The sequence below is a fragment of the Vipera ursinii genome, assembly GCF_947247035.1.
Source record: "Vipera ursinii genome assembly, chromosome: 12".
In the NCBI taxonomy this organism is placed as follows: domain Eukaryota; kingdom Metazoa; phylum Chordata; class Lepidosauria; order Squamata; family Viperidae; genus Vipera; species Vipera ursinii.
The window spans coordinates 18,877,394-18,896,340 of record NC_139525.1 but is presented as its reverse complement, the minus strand read 5'-3'; positions in this window follow the sequence as shown (position 1 = coordinate 18,896,340).

Here is an 18,947-nt window from a genome sequence, read left to right as displayed (position 1 = left end):
TTTTTACCTCATATAACACTTTACCAGGACATTTCTACTGCATTTGTACAACAGGTCCAACTTTTTTTCAAAATGAAGAATTGAGAAAAGCCATAGGTAAGTGTTTGGATTCAACTATCCCAGGTTTCTTCTTGCTACCAGTCTTAGACAGACAAGGACATAAGACAAAACAGAAATTTCTCCATAAACTCCATAATTACATGGTTGGCACATGGACTTTCTGCTCAGGATGCCTCTTTCATCCTGATAATTCGCTGGCCATCACGTGAGTGAAGTTAGCGAGGAAAGAGCCCTCTCCTAGACTGCCCTTAGCTGGGTTGGGATGCTAAGTAGGATCCGACTTGCTTGGCATGGATTGGGAGGCCCTTTAGGGCAAGGCTTTTCAACCTTGGCAACTTTTAAGATGTGTGGACTTTCATTTCAAGAATTCAGTTTGAAGTCCTCACATTTTAATGATGCCAAGATTGAAAAATTCTGCTGTAGGGAAACACGGCTGTAGGCTAGACTGAGAAGGCAAAAGCAAACCAGAAGAAGGCAAACTGCCATTGTGCCATTGCCAAGAAAACAATATAAACATGCCAGGAAAGATTTGTATAATCATTTTTAGAAGAGCTTTAGATTTCAATCCGTTTCCATTTGGTTCCTTCTCTGGGCCCCTGGCATGTAACTGTAACCAAATTATTAATCCCTTTTCACTGTAACAGAAAAGTGGTTCAAATGTTGTATCCCAGCTGACATTGTGGTCCTTTGTTTTTTGACTGAGAGTCATTCAGATGGATTAGGGCAGGGGTAGGTAACCTTAGTTCTTTTATGACTCATGGACTTCAACTCCCAGAATTCTGGGAGTTGAAGTTCACGAGTCATAAAAGAGCCAAGGTTGCCTACCCCTGGATTAGGTTCTCTTTGCATCATCACAGACTTCAGTCATACTGGAGAAAATAGGGGATTGAAATCTCACACATCTGGAAAATACCAACTAAGAAAATGACTCTTTTAATCTCTTGAATACAATCTAGAATTCTCCTTGTTTTCCACTTTGAGGGCTCTGGGAATTCTAGGGCCAAGATGAAATCATGTTTTTTCATTGCCTAAAATGTTATCTAGTGTCCTGTAAATAATTTGCTACATATGTGTTTATGTGGTGGGTCTTATTACAGGTGGGGATGAGATAGCATATAGGGCGGAAGTACAAAAACTATCCATATGGTGTAGTAACAACAACTTGCACCTAAACATCGGCAAGACGAAAGAGATGGTGTTAGACTTCCGGAGAAAAAAGGAGGAACCTGCCCCACTTTACATCGGAGAGAACTGTGTAGAGAGAGTTTCCTCCTTTAAATTTCTGGGAGTCTACCTCTGTGAAGATCTGACCTGGAAAGTTAACACAACTCAGGTGGCTAGAAAGGCCCAACAGAGGCCTCACTTTCTTAGGGTCTTGCGGAAGAACAGGGTAGAACAACAGCTAATGACCCTCTTTTACCGGTCTACTATAGAGAGCGTCCTCTCGTATGGTATTGTGGTTTGGTATGCTGGCCTGACAGCCGCGGATAGGAAAGTATTACAGAGGGTGGTGAGCACAGCACAAAACATTGTGGGCTGTTCCCTGACACCACTGGATGACCTCGCCAGGGCTCGTTGCCTTGGAAGAGTGAGGAAGATTCTCAGGGATGACTCACACCCTGGACGGTATCTCTTTACTCTCCTACCATCCGGTAGGAGATATAGGAATATAGCCAGCCGTACCAACAGGCTGAAAAATAGCTTTTATCCGTGGGCTGTTAGGCTTTTAAATGGGACATAATCTTATGCAGAATTGACTTGGGAGGCCGGTGTGTGGTGTAGTTGGTTCACATGGTGTGGTAGGATGGAGGGTTTGTTGTCACTGTGTGTTGGGGGGAGAGAGCACGGGGGGGGGAGGCTCAGCTAATCTCAATGTACACATGTTGTACTTTGACAATAAAGGTTTATTATTTATTATTATTATTATTATTTTACCTTTAAACTTCCACTTATTCCTCTCAGGTGGGGGAAGATCTGCTGAGAAACACATCCAACTTTTATAAATGCTGAATTAAAGGTTACAGTTGGAGCTTGGCCAGCCCTCCTACATTCTGACAATAATAGTCTTGCGTAAGAGTATGGACTAAATTGTTTTGATCCTTTGTCATAATATGGATGCTCCCAGTGGACCTCCAACCATGATCTTTAATATATGAACCATGTCATTTCCCACCATTTTGAGATAAGAAACACCCCAACACCATAGTGAACAAAAGATCCCCAAAAATCCTGACTTTCCTCAAGTAACCTGGCCACAGCAGGGCCCGGGTAGTCAGGCCATCCAAGGAAATCCCAAGACTGCATGGATGGAGCAGGTCTGTTCGCTGAAATCGTTCACCTCCCTCGTGCTCTGGAGCAGCTCTGCTTCCAAGGAGACGCAGGACGTGCTTGAACGCAGCAATAAAACCAACCATTAGTATTTAGGTTCAGGAAAAGGCTCCTGGCTAGTAACTTAAGTGAAATGGCTTTGTTGCACTGAACCTTACTTTTTAAAATTCAATCAATGTACATTTAATGGTATATCATTGCTAGGGACTTTGCAAAAGTATACGAAATGCACAAAAAGGCTTCGGCATTGCAGCTCTGGAGGTAGTGAACAAGTCCTTCTGCAACAGACCCAGAAGGATTTCGGCTGGAACTCTCTGCCCTAAACTGACCTCCAAATTCCTCTTTAATCTTTTGTTCAATCATAAAACTATTTCACATAAATGTAATTCCCACGCACAGCAAATGCAACAGGCATCTATCTTGAAAATCTATAGTGGATTTATGGCAACGTTTAAATCCTTGATAACTTTTTTTCAAATACACATCAGAGATGTTCCTTACTTATTTTTATGTCTTGATTCTAATTTGATCAGGTGGATAAATGTAATACAGGAGACAAAAATGTAATATTGCAATATCCAATGAAACACCAATAAAACTCAACTACTGTAAGACAATGTCATCTTTTTTCAATAAATAGTCAATTCATTGTTGTATTATGGTTATGGTCATATGCTAACGGTTCATAAAACCGTCAAACAAATATTCATGAATTTTTGTTTCATGAAAGAAAATAAGGAACTTCTGAGAACAAATGCAGGCAACCTATCAAAAGTAAATAAAGCATTTCTACTAATAATTCCTTCTGTGCACTGATGTACAATATTAATTGAATGGCATAAAACAAAGTTACTATCAGTGAGATACAGATACTATTGAATTATGAAAAAAGGAAAATCTCTTCACCCTGATGGCTATTCTTTTATTTTATTTTTTATTTTATTTTAATTCCATTTATATCCCGCCCTTCTCCGAAGACTCAGGGCGGCTTACAAGCTTAGCAGTAGCCTTCATTCTATGTATATGCCTGCTTATTAGGGCTTTTGCCCCCCCCCCAGCGGCATTTTTAAAAAGTCAGCTTATTGCCCCCAACAATCTGGGTCCTCATTTTACCTACCTCAGAAGGATGGAAGGCTGAGTCAACCTTGAGCCTGGTGGGATGCGAACCTGCACTAATTGCAGGCAGCTGGTGTTACTTAAGGAGGCATTAGCCCACTGCTCCACCAAGGCTTTTGCAAGGCTTTTGCATAGCGTAGAACATTTTTTTAGCCTATAGCCACAATAGTGAAAATTATTAGGCTTTCTGCCAATTCTACAATTTCATTCAATTTTCTTTTTAAATCTGGTGGAGAAAATTTGGAGAGTGATCTGTCCATCCAGTGCAATCTAGTTTCATAAAAAAAAAAAATCAGGATTTCAGCAAAGCATATGATATAGTTCCACATAGTGAAATCACAAGAGGCTAGGATTTAACCAGTGGGTGGTTCAGAAGATAAGAAATTGGTTCAGGGATAGATCCCAGCGTGTGATTGTTAATGGAGAGACAGTCTGAAGCCTCAGTCCCGGATCCTGTTCTGTTCAATGTGGGTATAAGTGATAGAAGGATTGCTAGGTAAGGTTTGTCTTTTTGCTGATGACACAAAGGTGTGTAATAAAGTTAACATTTCTGGGGGTATTGCTGGAAAATTGGGCATTGCTGGAAAATTGATCAGTACTGAAGTCCAAGTATACTATGTTCACAACATTTTGCTGGTCCATTAATTTAATCACTTCGTCAAAGAAGGCAATAAGGTTTGCCTAGCTGCGATCTGTTTATTTATTTATTTATTGAATTTCTATACCGCCCTTCTCCCGAAGGACTCAGGGCGGTGTACAGGGCAATAAAAGCATTACATACAAAAGTTAAAAATAAGATTAAATTAATTAAGCCCTAACAATAAATAATTAAAAATACCCGAAACCCTTAAACCAGGCCGGCTTGTTCAAATAAATAGGTTTTCAGATCACGGCGGAAAGAGCGAAGGTCGGGAGCCATCTGGAGCTCAACCGGTAATTGATTCCAAAGGGCTGGTGCGCCCACAGAAAATGCTCTCCCCCTGGGGGCCGCAAGCCGACACTCTCTGACCGACGGCACCCTGAGGAGGCCCTCTGTGGGAACGCACAGGACAAAGGGAAGATGACGCCGGCAGCAGGTGCTCCCATAAGTAATCCAGACCCATGCCATTTAGGGCTTTATAGGTAATCACCAGCACCTTGAATCTCACCCGGAGGGCAACTGGAAGCCAATGCAGCTCACGGAGAAGAGGTGTTACATGGGAGTATCGGGAGACCCCCATCACAACTTGCACGGGGGGAAGCGAGGGACAGTTGGGGGGGAGTAGAACTTAGGGATTTTGGTGGGCAATTCTCAGTTCTGGCTGTGCAATCCCGAGTGCCGCGTAACAGAGTGAGCGCCTGTTACTCGTCCCAGCTTCTGCCAACCTAGCAGTTCGAAAGCACATAAAAATGCAAGTAGAAAAATAGGGACCACTATGGTGGGAAGGTAACAGCGTTCTGTGCGCCTTTGGTGTCTAGTCATGCCGGCCACATGACCACAGAGACGTCCTCGGACAAGCGCTGGCTCTTCGGCTTGGAAATGGAGATGAGCACCGGCCCCTAGAGTTGGAAACGACTAGCACGCATGTGTGGGGGAACCTTTACCTTTACCTTTAGCACGATCTGTTTTCGACAAAGCTATGTTGGCTTCCAGTAATAGCTTTGTTGTTTCTAGGTCTTCACAGGTCCGTTGCTTGATTATTGAGCTGTCCTTTTATTTAATCCTAAAGAGGTCGTTAGCATCAAAAGTCCTGAAAGGAAGAACATCTGCTTTCTCTCTGAAACTCTTTGAGCCAAACGAGGAGGAAGCAGACACCAACAGATGCCAGCAAACCTTAGAAAGCCAACACCTCCCAGGTATGACCATCAAAGTTCAGCTGTTCTAGGAGTTGTCTGCTGGGATAGACATTTGGGAGAAGTTCAGTAATTTAGATAGCTTTTTCCAAACTTGAGTACTCCAATTATATGGATGATACAGTAGAGGATTTGGGGAATTGAATCCCTGGTGACCCAAGTGATGTTGTTGCTGCCTTAAGAACAAATGCATATAAAGCCAAAATTGAGATGACAGCAACAAATAGCAAATGCCACCCCAGCAAAGAAGCTGACAAAGTAGTGGATCACCTCGTCAGCTGTTTCAAGAAGAGTGCACAGACTGGCTACAAACAATGGCACGATAAAGTAGTAATGATGGTGCATTGGAAGATCTGCAAGAAATACCATTTACCTGCAGACAAAAACTGGTGGGACCATAAAATAGAGAAAATCATACAAAATGAAGAAGCTGAAATGTTCTAGGAGTTTAGAATTCAAACCAATAAGACACCTGCCACATTATATCTGAGAAAAACAAAAAAAATCTGGATAGTGGACATGGCAGTAGAGCAGAAGAGAAGGGAAAGACCCGGAAAAGAACAAAATACAAAGAGCTGAAAATAGAAATAGAATGACTGTGATAAAAAAGCAAACATAGTACCAATAGTAATAGGTGCCTTGGATACAATCCCAAAATAATTGGAGCACCACTTGAACACCACCAGCATTGACAAATTGACAAATTTCAACTTTACTTGGAACACCTTAGATCTTGTGATGATATCTGTAACACCATCAAACATCTACATCTGTCTATCTCAACATTCTTGGGAAAGACTCAATCATCAAACAAAAATGCCAAATCCAGTCTGAACACCTGGCTGACTATGACGAACCATCACCACCATCATCGTTATTGATTGATTGTACTTGCCAGAGGACTCTTACAGATGAAAGAAACTGTGGAAGAGGAAAAACATGGCTTAAATGACTATATAAGTAAAGCAAAAGAGCCTCTGCTGAAGGAGGTGAACAAGGGAAACCCCTTGAAAAAAACAAGCAAAGTATCGAAAGGAAACAATTGAACATCAACTTTCTAACTGGTAAAAGACGCCTATGCACAGTCAATACCTGAAAGACATTGAAGGAAAGGTAGATACAAAGCTAACATGGAGCTGGTTGAGATCAGGGGTGCTAAAGAAAGAAACTGAAGGCTTCATTTTGGCTGCTTAAGAACAAGCCTTGCAGACCAATTACATGAAAGACGTTTGGTACATCTGTGATGGTTATTGATAGCTTTAAATAAAAAAGCAGCATTAAAAGGAGCCAATGGACTAGAAGTAGGACATCTTTTGGAATTCTTGTATGCCTTGAGTGAGGGCCAGTTGATTTTATACTTCAAATACTCATGCAGTTCTAAAATTTGGTTGTCAAACAGTAACTGAGCAGTACAGTATATGAAACTCGACCACTGATTACAAACATGGTTTTGTATTCAAATGGAGTGGAAGGACATGCATAAAGGAATACCTTTGAGCCTTCATCTGCATGTCCTTTTGCTGCAAATTGGGATTTACTTGCAGCTTATATGCACAGTCATCTGAATACTACTGAAATACTTTGCAAATATAAAATGTGTGTATGATATGCAGGAATGACCCTGGGAGACAGGCCAAAAAAGATGCCACCAAAGGGGTGCTCAGCTAAGAGGGCGCATAGCCCACATTTGAATAATGGGAGGAGAAAGAGACCCAAAAGGGACTCTCCTCCAAGTGATTGGACTGTACTGATGGCTGTAGGAGTTGAGTAGACTGATCTGGAGAGCGGTTAAACACATCATCAGTTTAGAGTCATTGCAGTCACAAGAAATTGGAGTCTGCCTCCCCCCCCCAATTCCATTGATCCTCACCTAGCAGCAGTTTAGCTTGGACCATTAGTTGCTCAGATTCTTGTGTTTAAGTGCCAAGAATTAGTGCTTTGAACTTAACTACTGTTCTGCACTGACATCCACCATTATGAAATGCTTTGAGAAGCTGATAAAAGACATTATCGTATCCAGCATCCCGCCAGCATTTGACCCACTTCAGTTAGCCTACCAACCAAATCGCTCTACAGAGGATGCTATTTCTTCCATTCTACATGCGTTTGTTGTTTGTCGACTTCAGTTCGGCGTTTAACACAATTATTCCCCAGCATCTAGTAGAGAAACTGGGCCCTTCTAGGCTTAAACACTCCTTTGTGCAACTGTATTCTTGATTTTCTTACCAACAGGCCCCAACAGGCCCCAATATGTGCGAGTTGGAACAAATACCTCTAATACCATTTCTTTGAGCACAGGTTCTCCTCAGGGCTGCATCCTAAGTCCGCTGCTGTTCAACCTGTTGACCCATGACTGTTGTGCGAGGTTTGCCACCAACCATATTGTGAAGTTTGCAGATGATACAACAGTAGTGGGCCTTATTCATGATGACAAGGTGGAAGCTTACCGCAAGGAGGTCGAGGGATTGGTGAACTAGTGTAAGGAAAACAGCCTAGTTTTAAATACTGGAAAAACCAAAGAGATCATTGTCAATTTCAGAAAAGGCAGGCCCAGCCACACTTCTCTGTGCATTAATGATTCACCTGTGGAGACGGTTACCAGCATCAAATTCCTGGGTGTGCAGCTAACGAGTAGGCTGGCTTGGTCACTCAACAGTGAGAACTGGTGAAGCAGGCACAGCAGAGCCTGCATTTTCTTCGTCACATGAGAAAAGCTCATCTTCCTTCCCCTGTCCTGACCACTTTCTACAGGGGGACGATAGAGAGCATCCTGTCATACAGCATCACAGTCTGGTTTGGAAGCATCCCTGCTTCAGACAGGAAGGAGAGTGGTGAGGATGGCCGAAAAGATCATTGGCAATTCCCTCCCTCCCATCCAGGACATAGCACAGAAGTGTTGCTTGAGGAGGGTCCATAAGATTGTCTGGGATCCTACTCATCCTCTTCACAACCTGTTTTCCTGGTTCCCTTCTGGGAGGAGGGGGCTTTGTTGTATCCGTAGCAGAACATCCAGATTCAGCCATAGTTTCATTCCATACAGTATTATTATTATTTTTTTAATTCCATTTATATCCCGCCCTTCTCCGAAGACTCAGGGCGGCTTACAAGCTTAGCAGTAGCCTTCATTCTATGTATATGCCTGCTTATTAGGGCTTTCACACACACCCCAAGTGGCATTATTACGAAGTCAGCTTAATTGCCCCCAACAATCTGGGTCCTCATTTTACCTACCTCGGAAGGATGGAAGGCTGAGTCAACCTTGAGCCTGGTGGGATGCGAACCTGCACTAATTGCAGGCAGCTGGTGTTACTTAAGGAGGCATTAGCCCACTGCTCCACCAAGGCTCAGTGAACTCACCTTGTGAACTCTCGGGATTCCTCCTTCAGTTATATATTCAAGATGGACAATATTTAATATTTTATTGTTATGTATATGTAGGGGTGTGGGTCTATACATAGGTTGTATATAGTAATATTTTAGGTGTGTGTCATGTATGTGTTCCACTTTGAGAGTGGGCAACTAAATTTCATTTTTGATGTGTGGCGTGCCCACAGTAAAAAAATAACAAAAGTTTATTTTATTTTCTCTTATCTGTTCTTGATTATTTGTGCCGCACAATGGCAGGAGAACTGTACTTTTACACTTGCAAGATTCTGTTAATATAGCATTATAATAAAGTAGAATTGGCACATCTGGTGATGTTTCTTGTCTGGTTCACCTGGTAAGATGCTACATGACTACTCCTGATTTGGGCGACCCAAGACTAACAAAGATGTCCTCCTCCCTCAGCATCCAGTATGCCTATTGCTGATTTCATAGCTCCTCCGTGGAAAAGTTGGAGACTTAAACATGTAGCCCATTCTTCTTTGTTGTTGTTGTTGTTAGCTGCGAAGTCGTGTCCGACCCATCGCGACCCTATGGACAACATTCCTCCAGGCCTTCCTGTCCTCTACCATCTTCTGGAGTCCATTTAAGCTCACGCCTACTGCTTCAGTGACTCCATCCAGCCACCTCATTCTCTGTCGTCCCCTTCTTCTATTGCCCTCAATCTTTCCCAGCATTAGGCTCTTCTCCAGTGAGTCCTTCCTTCTCATTAGGTGGCCAAAGTATTTGAGTTTTAGCTTCAGGATCTGGCCTTCTAAAGAGCAGTCAGGATTTATCTCCTCTAGGACTGACCGGTTTGATCGCCTTGCAGTCCAAGGGACTCGCAGGAGTCTTCTCCAGCACCAAAGTTCAAAGGCCTCAATTCTTTGGCGCTCAGCCTTTCTTATGGTCCAACTTTCACTGCCATACATTGCAACTGGGAAGACCATAGCCTTGACTATACACACTTTTGTTGACAGGGTGATGTCTCTGCTTTTTAGTGTGCTGTCTAGATTTGCCATGGCTTTCCTCCCCAGGAGCAAGCGTCTTTTAATTTCTTGGCTACAGTCCCCATCTGCAGTGATCTTGGAGCCCAGGAAAATAAAATCTGTCACTACCTCCATTTCTTCCCCATCTATTTGCCAGGAATTGAGAGGGCCAGATGCCATGATCTTGGTTTTCTTAATGTTAAGTTTCAACCCAAGTTTTGCACTCTCCTTCTTCACCCGCAACAAGAGGCTCTTTAGTTCTTCTTCACTTTCTGCCATTAGAGTGGTATCATCTGCGTATCTTAGGTTGTTGATATTTCTTCCGGCAATCTTAATTCCAACTTTTGATTCATCTAGCCCTGCCTTTCTCATGATGTGCTCTGCATATAAGTTAAATAGGCAGGGCGACAGTATACAGCCTTGCCGGACTCCTTTCCCAATTTTGAACCAATCAGTGGTTCCATGTCCAGTTCTCACTGTTGCTTCTTGACCCGCATATAGGTTTCTCAAGAGACAAATAAGATGGTCTGGTACTCCCATCTCTTTAAGAACTTGCCACAGTTTGTTATGATCCACACAATCAAAGGCTTTAGCATAGTCAATGAAGCAGAAGTAGATGTTTTTCTGGAACTCCCTAGCTTTCTCCATGATCCAGCGTATGTTGGCAATTTGATCTCTAGTTCCTCTGCCTCTTCGAAATCCTGCCTGTACTTCTGGTAGTTCTCGATCCACATACTGCTGAAGTCTAGCTTGTAGGATTTTAAGCATGACTTTACTAGCATGAGAAATGAGTGCAATGGTGCGATAGTTTGAACATTCTTTGGCACTGCCTTTCTTTGGAATTGGAATGTAAACTGATCTTTTCCAATCCTGTGGCCACTGTTGAGTTTTCCAAATTTGCTGGCAAATTGAGTGTAGCACTTTTACTGCACTGTCTTTTAAGATTTTGAATAGCTCAGCTGGAATACTGTCACCTCCACTAGCTTTGTTGTTGCTCAGGTTTTCTAAGGCCCACTTCACTTCACATTCTAGGATGTCTGGCTCGAGGTCAGTGACCACCTCATTGTGATTATCAGGGACATTAAGCTCATTCTTGTATAGTTCTTCTGTGTAATTTTGCCACCTCTTCTTAATCTCTTCTGCCTCTGTTAGGTCCCTGCCATTTTGGTCCTTTATCATGCCCATTTTTGCATTAAACGTTCCCTTCATCTCTCCAATTTTCTTGAAAAGATCTCTGGTCCTCCCTATTCTATTGTTTTCTTCTATTTCTTTGCACTGTTCATTTAAGGAGGCATTCTTATCTCTTCTAGCTATTCTCTGGAAATCTGCATTCAATTGGGCATATCTATGTTTTTCTCCCTTGCCTTTCGCTTCCCTCCTTTCCTTAGCTATTTGCAAAGCTTCCTCAGACCGCCATTTTGCTTTCTTGCATTTCTTTTTCTTTGGGATGGTTTTGGTTGCTACCTGTTGTACAATGTTGCGAACCTCTGTCCATAGTTCTTCAGGCACTCTGTCTATCAGATCTAATTCCTTAAATCTATTTGTCACCTCTACTGTATATTCAACAGGGATATGATTTAATTCATACCTGAGTGGCCTAGTGCTTTTCCCTACTTTCTTCAGTTTAAGCTTAAACTTTGCAAGGAGAAGCTCATGGTCTGAGCCACAGTCAGCTCCTGGTCTTGTTTTTACTGACTGTATAGAGCTTCTCCATCTTTGGCTGCAGAGCATATAGTCAATCTGATTTCTGTGTTGACCGTCTGGTGATGTCCATGTGTAGAGCCGTCTCTTGGGTTGTTGGAAAAGAGTGTTTGCTATGACCATCGTATTCTCTTGACAAAATTCTATCAGCCTGTGCCCTGCTTCATTTTGTAGTCAAAAGCAGAAAGTGAAGAATTTAGTTCCCCCCTATCTGATTTCTTAACAGCATCAAATCTTTATTATAGTGACAAACCGGCATAAGGAGGGTGGGATGCACTCGATTAAAAAGCACAGAAGATACCTTAGTCTAAAGAAATATAAAAAGCTAGAAAATATAAATATGTATTAAAACAAAGCATATAAAAAGCAAGACTAAAAATGGGATAGGAGGGTTAGATGGGTACAGAGGAACCTAAAAGGTTAATATACAAAACACCATCCATCAACTTACAGAGCACTAGAAGATGCTCATGGTTCAGTTTATGATAAAAATGATAAAGTACAGGTAGCCCTCGACTTACAACTTTTCGCTTAGTGAATGTTCGAAGTTACGATGGCACTGAAAAAAGTGACTTATGACCATTTTTCACACTTATGACTGTTGCAGCATCCCCAGGGTCAGGTAATTTACATTCGGATGCTTGGCAACTGATTCATACTTATGACGGTCAGCGACCCAGAGTCATGTGATCACCTTTTGCAACTTTTTGACAAGTGAAGTCAATGGCTGGGGGGGCAGCTCATTACTCAGGTTGCAGGGTGCCTGTGGGGGGGGAATCCATGGGTCTCTGGTGGAGGGGGGTGGGACTGGGTGGGTGCCCTCCTTCCCTCCCTCTCTCCCATTGTCTCTTCCTTCTTTCCTTCCTTTCTTACCTCCTTCTTTGTCCCTTCTTCCCTTCCGTTGTCCCTCCCTCCCTCCCTCCCTCAGGTTACAAGGTGCCTATGTGTGTGTGTGTGTGTGCAGGGGGAATCCATGGGTCTCTGGTGGAGGGGGGTGGGACTGGGCTGGGTGCCCTCCTTCCCTCCCTCTCTCCTATTGTCCTTCTTTCCTTCCTTTCTTACTTCCTTCTTTGTCCCTTCCTTCCTTCCCTCCCATCTCCCCCTCCCTCCTCCCCTTCCCTCCTCCCTCCCTCCCTCCCTTCTCTGGGAGCTTGAGGTTGCTAAGTGAGGCCAGTAAATGCTGCAAGGAAAGCAACTGGGGTGCGCAGCAGAGGGAATTGGCGTTTCTCTGCGTGCGCTGATCAGCGCGTGCTGAGGAACACCAGATCTCGAGTCTTCGTCCCAACTGCTTCCCTTGCTGCAAGGAAAGCAATTGGGGTGCGCAGCAGAAGGAATTGGCATTTCTCAGCACGCGCTGATCAACAGAAAGCAAGCTGAAACAAAGAGAGGGAGACTGTCAGGAGCGCAAGATCAGCGTGGGCTGAGAAATGCTGATCTCGTGCTCCTGGCAATCTCCCTCGATTTCCACTTGTGAAGGTCGGGGCCGGACGTACGGAGTTGCCAGAGCTCCCGTGGGCCCGGGAGGATGCATACACAGAGCCACTGATCAGCTGACGACTCTGTACCACCGGCCCCGACCTCCGCCAACGGGCTCTAGTTGGTGGAGGTCAGGGCCAGTGGAGGGGGGAGGGAGTCAGGCGGGCGCATTTTTCCGTCCACATTCTGATGGCTTTGCCTACCTTGGCGCGGATCAGAAAAAAACGTGGGCCTTGATTCCCACCTGCTGCTGTGGGATGAGTCCTGGGGACTCATTGCCGCTTTGTTTTCCCCTCCATAAAGAACATCGGGAAGAGGAGAGGGAGGAGGAAAAGAAAATGAACACCTACCTGCCGAGGATGTCTCTGTCCCTTTCAGGCTCAGGCTTGCTTCCGGGAGAAGGTTGCTGACAATGAGTCCAAGGGGAAGGCGGGGCCTCACTCTGTGCCTGCGCTCTTCGCCTGCAGGTTGCCGGCAAGCAGCATGTTTTCCGGCAGCAAGTGAGCTGGTAAGGAGCAGAGGGGGAGGCGGGTGGAAGGAAGGCAATGCCACGTACCACCAGCCAGGTGCTCGCGTACCACCAGTGAAAAGCCTTGATCTATGTCTTGGTAAAAGTTCCTGCTTGGACAATCTTGTCTCCAAGAGTTTTTCTTTCCTAAGATGTGGATTGGAGTGGGTTCTGACATTAGACATTAGTATTACTGCCCAGGCTGTACATTCTAATACTCGGACAGTATTGCAGTGGACACCTTGGAAGACAGCTCAGAGGGAGAAACCTTGGTAAGTGGATCCATTCCACCCATCCTTAAGACAGTGACTATATTAGCTTCCTCCATGCCCGAAGCTGTCAAAGTAAAAGCCCTAATAGACTCTGGCTGCACCCGCTGCCTCATTAGCCTGATGCTGGTGGGAAATTTGGGCATTCTGGTGAGGAGACTAAAACAACCAATCTCCTTTGACCAGCTAGATGGGTGCATAGCAAGGGGGGGTACCAGCTACCCTAGCACCTTACCAGTCCACCTGTCCCTGGGGACCCATGAGGAAGACATAACATTTGTAGTGACCCCAGGCATGGAATGCCCAATCATTTTAGGGATGGAATGGCTGAAGAAATGGAACCCCTGGGTAAATTGGAGGACAGCAGAACTCAACTTCCCAGAGGGGGAGCATAGGAGCTTAAAACCCCAAAGCATCCCCCCAACCCAAAGAGAGGAGTCAGCATCAGTGGGGGAAGAGAAGGGGTTACCAGAGATACTGGAGGAATACAGGGACCTTGATGAAGTTTACAGTGAGGAACGGGCAGATGAGCTTCCCCCGCACCGCCCCACAGACTGTGCTATAGAATTCAAACCCGGAGCAAAACTCCCAAAGCCCAGGCTGTACTCCATGAGCCCCAAAGAATCAGCAGAGATGGAAAGATTCATTAAAAAAACCTAGAAAGAGGATTTAGTGAGCCTGCCAAACCCAAAGTGGCTGCCCCAGTCCTGTTCAGGGAGAAGGATGGCATTATGCATTTGTGCATAGATTACCATGCCCTGAATGCAATTAGTGAAAGTAACCTGTACCCCCTACCACTAATGAAGGATATGCTATCCCACCTATCAAAAGGATTTTATTACCAAACTAGACTTGAGGGATGCATACTACCACATTAGGATTAAGGAAGGAGACAAATGGAAGACTGTGTTCAATTGCCCAATGGGTTGCTACCAGTTCAAAGTCCTGCCATTTGGACTGCAAGGAGCCCCTGCAGTTTTTATGCAATTAATTAATGAAGTGCTAAGAGAGCAGCTATATAAGGGGTCCTGGTTTATCTAGATGACATCCTTATCTTCACTGAGACCAAAGAGGAGCATATTAACCTAGTCAGAGCAGTTCTGAAAAAATTGTGGGCTGCCCACCTATATGCAAAATTATCAAAATGTGAATTCCACCAGGAAAGAATAGACTACCTGGGATATCTCATATCCCCACAGGGCATCGAAATGGACCCCAGAGAAAATTAGGACAGTATTAGAATGGACACTTCCCCACACAAGGAAGCAATTGCAAAGCTTCCTGGGGTTTGCAAACTTCTACCGCCAATTCATCCCTTTGTTTGCCCAAATAGCCCTGCCCCTCACAAACGTTGAAAATGAGGGGGGGGGGTGCCCAGTGAAACCCAGCCATCCCCTGAAGTGGACAATGGAATGTCAAGCAGCATTTGAGAGGCTAAAGAGGCTTTTTTCTGCCGAACCTGTCCTGAGACACTCAGATCCCGATAAACCTTTTGTAATTCAGGCAGACGTGAGTGACATGGCGGTGGGAGCTGTATTATTACAGGAAAATGACGAGGGGGCATTGCAACCATGTGCATATATGTCCAGGAAACTCACGGAGACAGAACAACATTGGGCCGTGTGGGAAAAAGAGGTGTACACTGTGAGGTGGTCATTACTTACATGGCTCCATTTCCTTGAAGGGAATAAAATCCCCTTCCAGGTCTGGACTGACCACAAAAATTTGGAAGCACTAAAAACACCCAGGAAACTCACTCCTAAGCAAGCCCGCTGGTTCCAACATTTTCACCGATTCCATTTCATTCTCACTTACTGGGGGTGGGGAATTTCCTGGTGGATGCATTATCTCGCATGCCCCAATATAACAGCACACGGGCCACTGACTCTAAACCACTTATGGCCGAACAACAACTGGGAGCACCAGTAACCACCAGGACCCAAGCTAAAATAAAGCCGCGGGTGGATAGCCAAACTGGAATTCCTAAAGTCTTTGGAAACTGATGAATGGTTCCAGAAAAATAGACATGTGTGCACAATCAAAGATGGACTACCCTGGGTGGGTAGTCAGAGGATCAATTTCATGCAGTTGTACCATGATACAAAATCAGCAGGACATTTTGGGTTTGTAAAAACCCTACACTTAAGTAAAAGGCAATTTTGGTGGCCATCCATGAAAAAGAACATAGAAAGCTACGTGGCCAGCTGCCAAACTTGCACGACAGCTAAGAGGCTGCAAGGGACGTTGCCCGGACTGTTACAACCAGTGGCGAACCCCTCAGCCCCATGGAAAGAAATAGCCATGGATTTTATAGTGGAAATAACAGAAAGCAACGGGAACACTGTAGTCTGGACGGTCACAGACTTGTTCCCCAAACAGGTACACTTCATCCCTTGCCAAAAGATCCCCACCACAAAAGCTTTAGCGAAACTTTTCATGCAGCATATTTACAGATTGCATGGGGCACAATGCATCATATCTGATAGGGGGTGCAATTTACGTCGGCATTTTGGAAGGAATTTTTATCCCTTTTAGGAACCACTCAGGGGCTGACATCTAGTCATCATCCTCAAGGGAATGGTCAATCTGAAAAATCTAACTCAGTACTTGAGCAATATTTAAGATGCTTTATTAATTTCCAGCAAACAAATTGGACATACCTACCTTTCGCAGAAGTTGCCTATAATAATGCAGTCCACTCCAGCACAGGTTACACTCCTTTTCAAATAGCTACCGGTCAACCCAATGCCAGAACTAACCCCAAACGAACCGGTAATCCTATCACTGAAGGGCTGGATTGCACAATTACAAAACATCTGGCCAATTTTCAGGAAAGCTTTAGACGAAGCTAGACAAGCATACAAAGCACAAGCAGACAAAAAGAGAGTCGATCCCACACCATTCAGGGTGGGAGAGATGGTATATTTATCCACAAAATACCTAAAATCCCTACAACCATGTAAAAAACTCGGACCAAAATATATTGGACCTTTTCCAATTAAAAGAATCATAAACCCAGTAACAGTAGAATTAGAATTACCCAAAAATCTTAGGCAGATACACCCAATTTTTCACTGCAGTTTACTGAAAAGGGAACAGTCACCCCTACGACCAACTCCTCCTCCCCTCTATCATGATTGAAGGAGAACAACACTTTGAGGTAAATGAAATCTTGGATTCTAGGAAACACCATTGAGCAATTCAATATAGGTGTTTACCTATAAAGCCCTAAATGGCATGGGTCCGGATTACTTACGGGAGCACCTGTTGCTGGTGTCAACTTCCCTTCGTCCTGTGTGCTCCCACAGAGAGGGCCTCCTCAGGGTGCCGCCGGTCAGACAGTGCCGGCTGGCGGCCCCCAAGGGGAGAGCATTCTGTGCCCTTTGGAATCAATTACCGATTGAGCTCCGGATGGCTCCTGACCTTCGCTCTTTCTGCGGTGATCTGAAAACGTACCTGTTTGAACAAGCCAGCCTGGTCTAATGGGTTTGGGGTATTTTAATTAGTAATTTTTAATTATTTATTGTAATGGGCTAGTTCTATTTAATCTTATTTTTAACTTTTGTTTATTGTATTTTTATTGCCCTGTACACCACCCTGAGTCCTTCGGGAGAAGGGCGGTATAGAAATTAAATTAAATTAATAATAATAATAATAATAATAATAATAATATAATAATAATAATAATAATAATAATAATAATAATAATAATAATAATAATAATAATAATAATAATAATAATACTTAGTAGCTTGGAAACACCTCCCCTCCTCAGAAAATGAGTGGGTCAATAAACATCACATTAGAGCACCCAAGTTGCTAAAGAGGTTTCATACAGAAATCCTAACAAACCGGGCTAACCTCTATATTTTGTTTCCTCTACAGGTGGACCTTTTTTAAAAAAGGAGGGCAGGATGTCAGAATCCATTTATATTTCATTTCTAACTCCCTCTCTGTGCAAACCCAAATCTCACCCCCACCCCATTCTGGATTCTGCCATTCCCAAGGAGGAAGGAGAAGACGGGGGAGTTTATTGCCCCATCTCTTTCCCTTAGATGTAACTTTTTGTTTATTCAGCCTGCCCGTTGGCCATCGCAAAAGACCGAGGAAAGGAACCCTCTCCCTCTCTGATCTATGAGCAAACAAGAAAGGGGGTGGGGGAATTCTGGCTTGTATCTCTGGATGGAATGTGAAGGGGAGGAAGTAATTGTGTTCTGATGGTTCTCCCTTTCCCACGAGGGGTTTGACTCCTGAGACTTGACTGATCCGGGACTGACCAAATGGACTGAGGGGTGGGGTTTTGCTTGGGGACACTTTAAAAATGTCGATCTGCGAGACAGTTTTCAGGTCCTGTCTATTATATCCTTTGTCACCTATGTCTTAGTAAAAGTTCCTGCTTGGACAATCTTGTCTCCTTTTTCTTTTCTAAGATGTGGATTGGAGTGGGTTCTGACAGTGCATTTCTTTATTGCTGGTGGAACCCAAGGTATCTTAAGAGCATCAGGCAGAGAAAATCCACTATAGGTGTTTTAAGGGAGTACTTGTATTAATAAGCACTTGTATTAATAAACTTCAAAATAACTGAAAAGTAAGCATGCTAACATCCTGCTCTCCAGGGGCCACAGATCTAATAAAACTATAGTGCTAATACATCCAGTGATACATCTTGAACTCTGGTTCAAGATTTTAATTTTACACAATATTAATGATCTGTTTGGGAGAATGAAAAATTGGAAAAATCTTATCTTCAAAGTTTTTGATTGCAAGAATGTTCAAATAAATTGTGCTGGGTGATGGTTTTTGTTTTTAAAGTGAGGTTCAAGCCAGGAAATTGTTTTATGTGCTGTTTCCTAATTTTCACAGGAGATTCACCAGGGATAAATTCCTAGGTAAGGAAAAAATCAATTGCAAAACTGAGTTTTACAAAATCATAAGTCTTGTTCAGATTTGTGACACAAGTTATGCTTCTTTTTTAAAAAGTGTCCCGATTGGGGAACTAGAATGGATGAGTTAATCCCTAGCTGAAACTGAAAATATTTGGGCCTATCTTTTCAAGTATTAATTTAAGCAAGACTGTTTAACATTCCAAGCAGTGTTTTGAGTTTATGAGCATCTGGGGGCAAACTGGGGCACAAGTGGCAAAGGGGTTCTGCTGTGCCCGAGAAACTTGTGGGGCTGCTGAAGGCATCTAGCGGGGTCACTACAGAAGCGGGGGAGGGGGGAGGTCCTGATTCGACAAGGAAGTTCCTATTTCTTGTGCCAGATAGGGCAGCAGCAGAACCAAAGCAGTACAGTGAACATGGG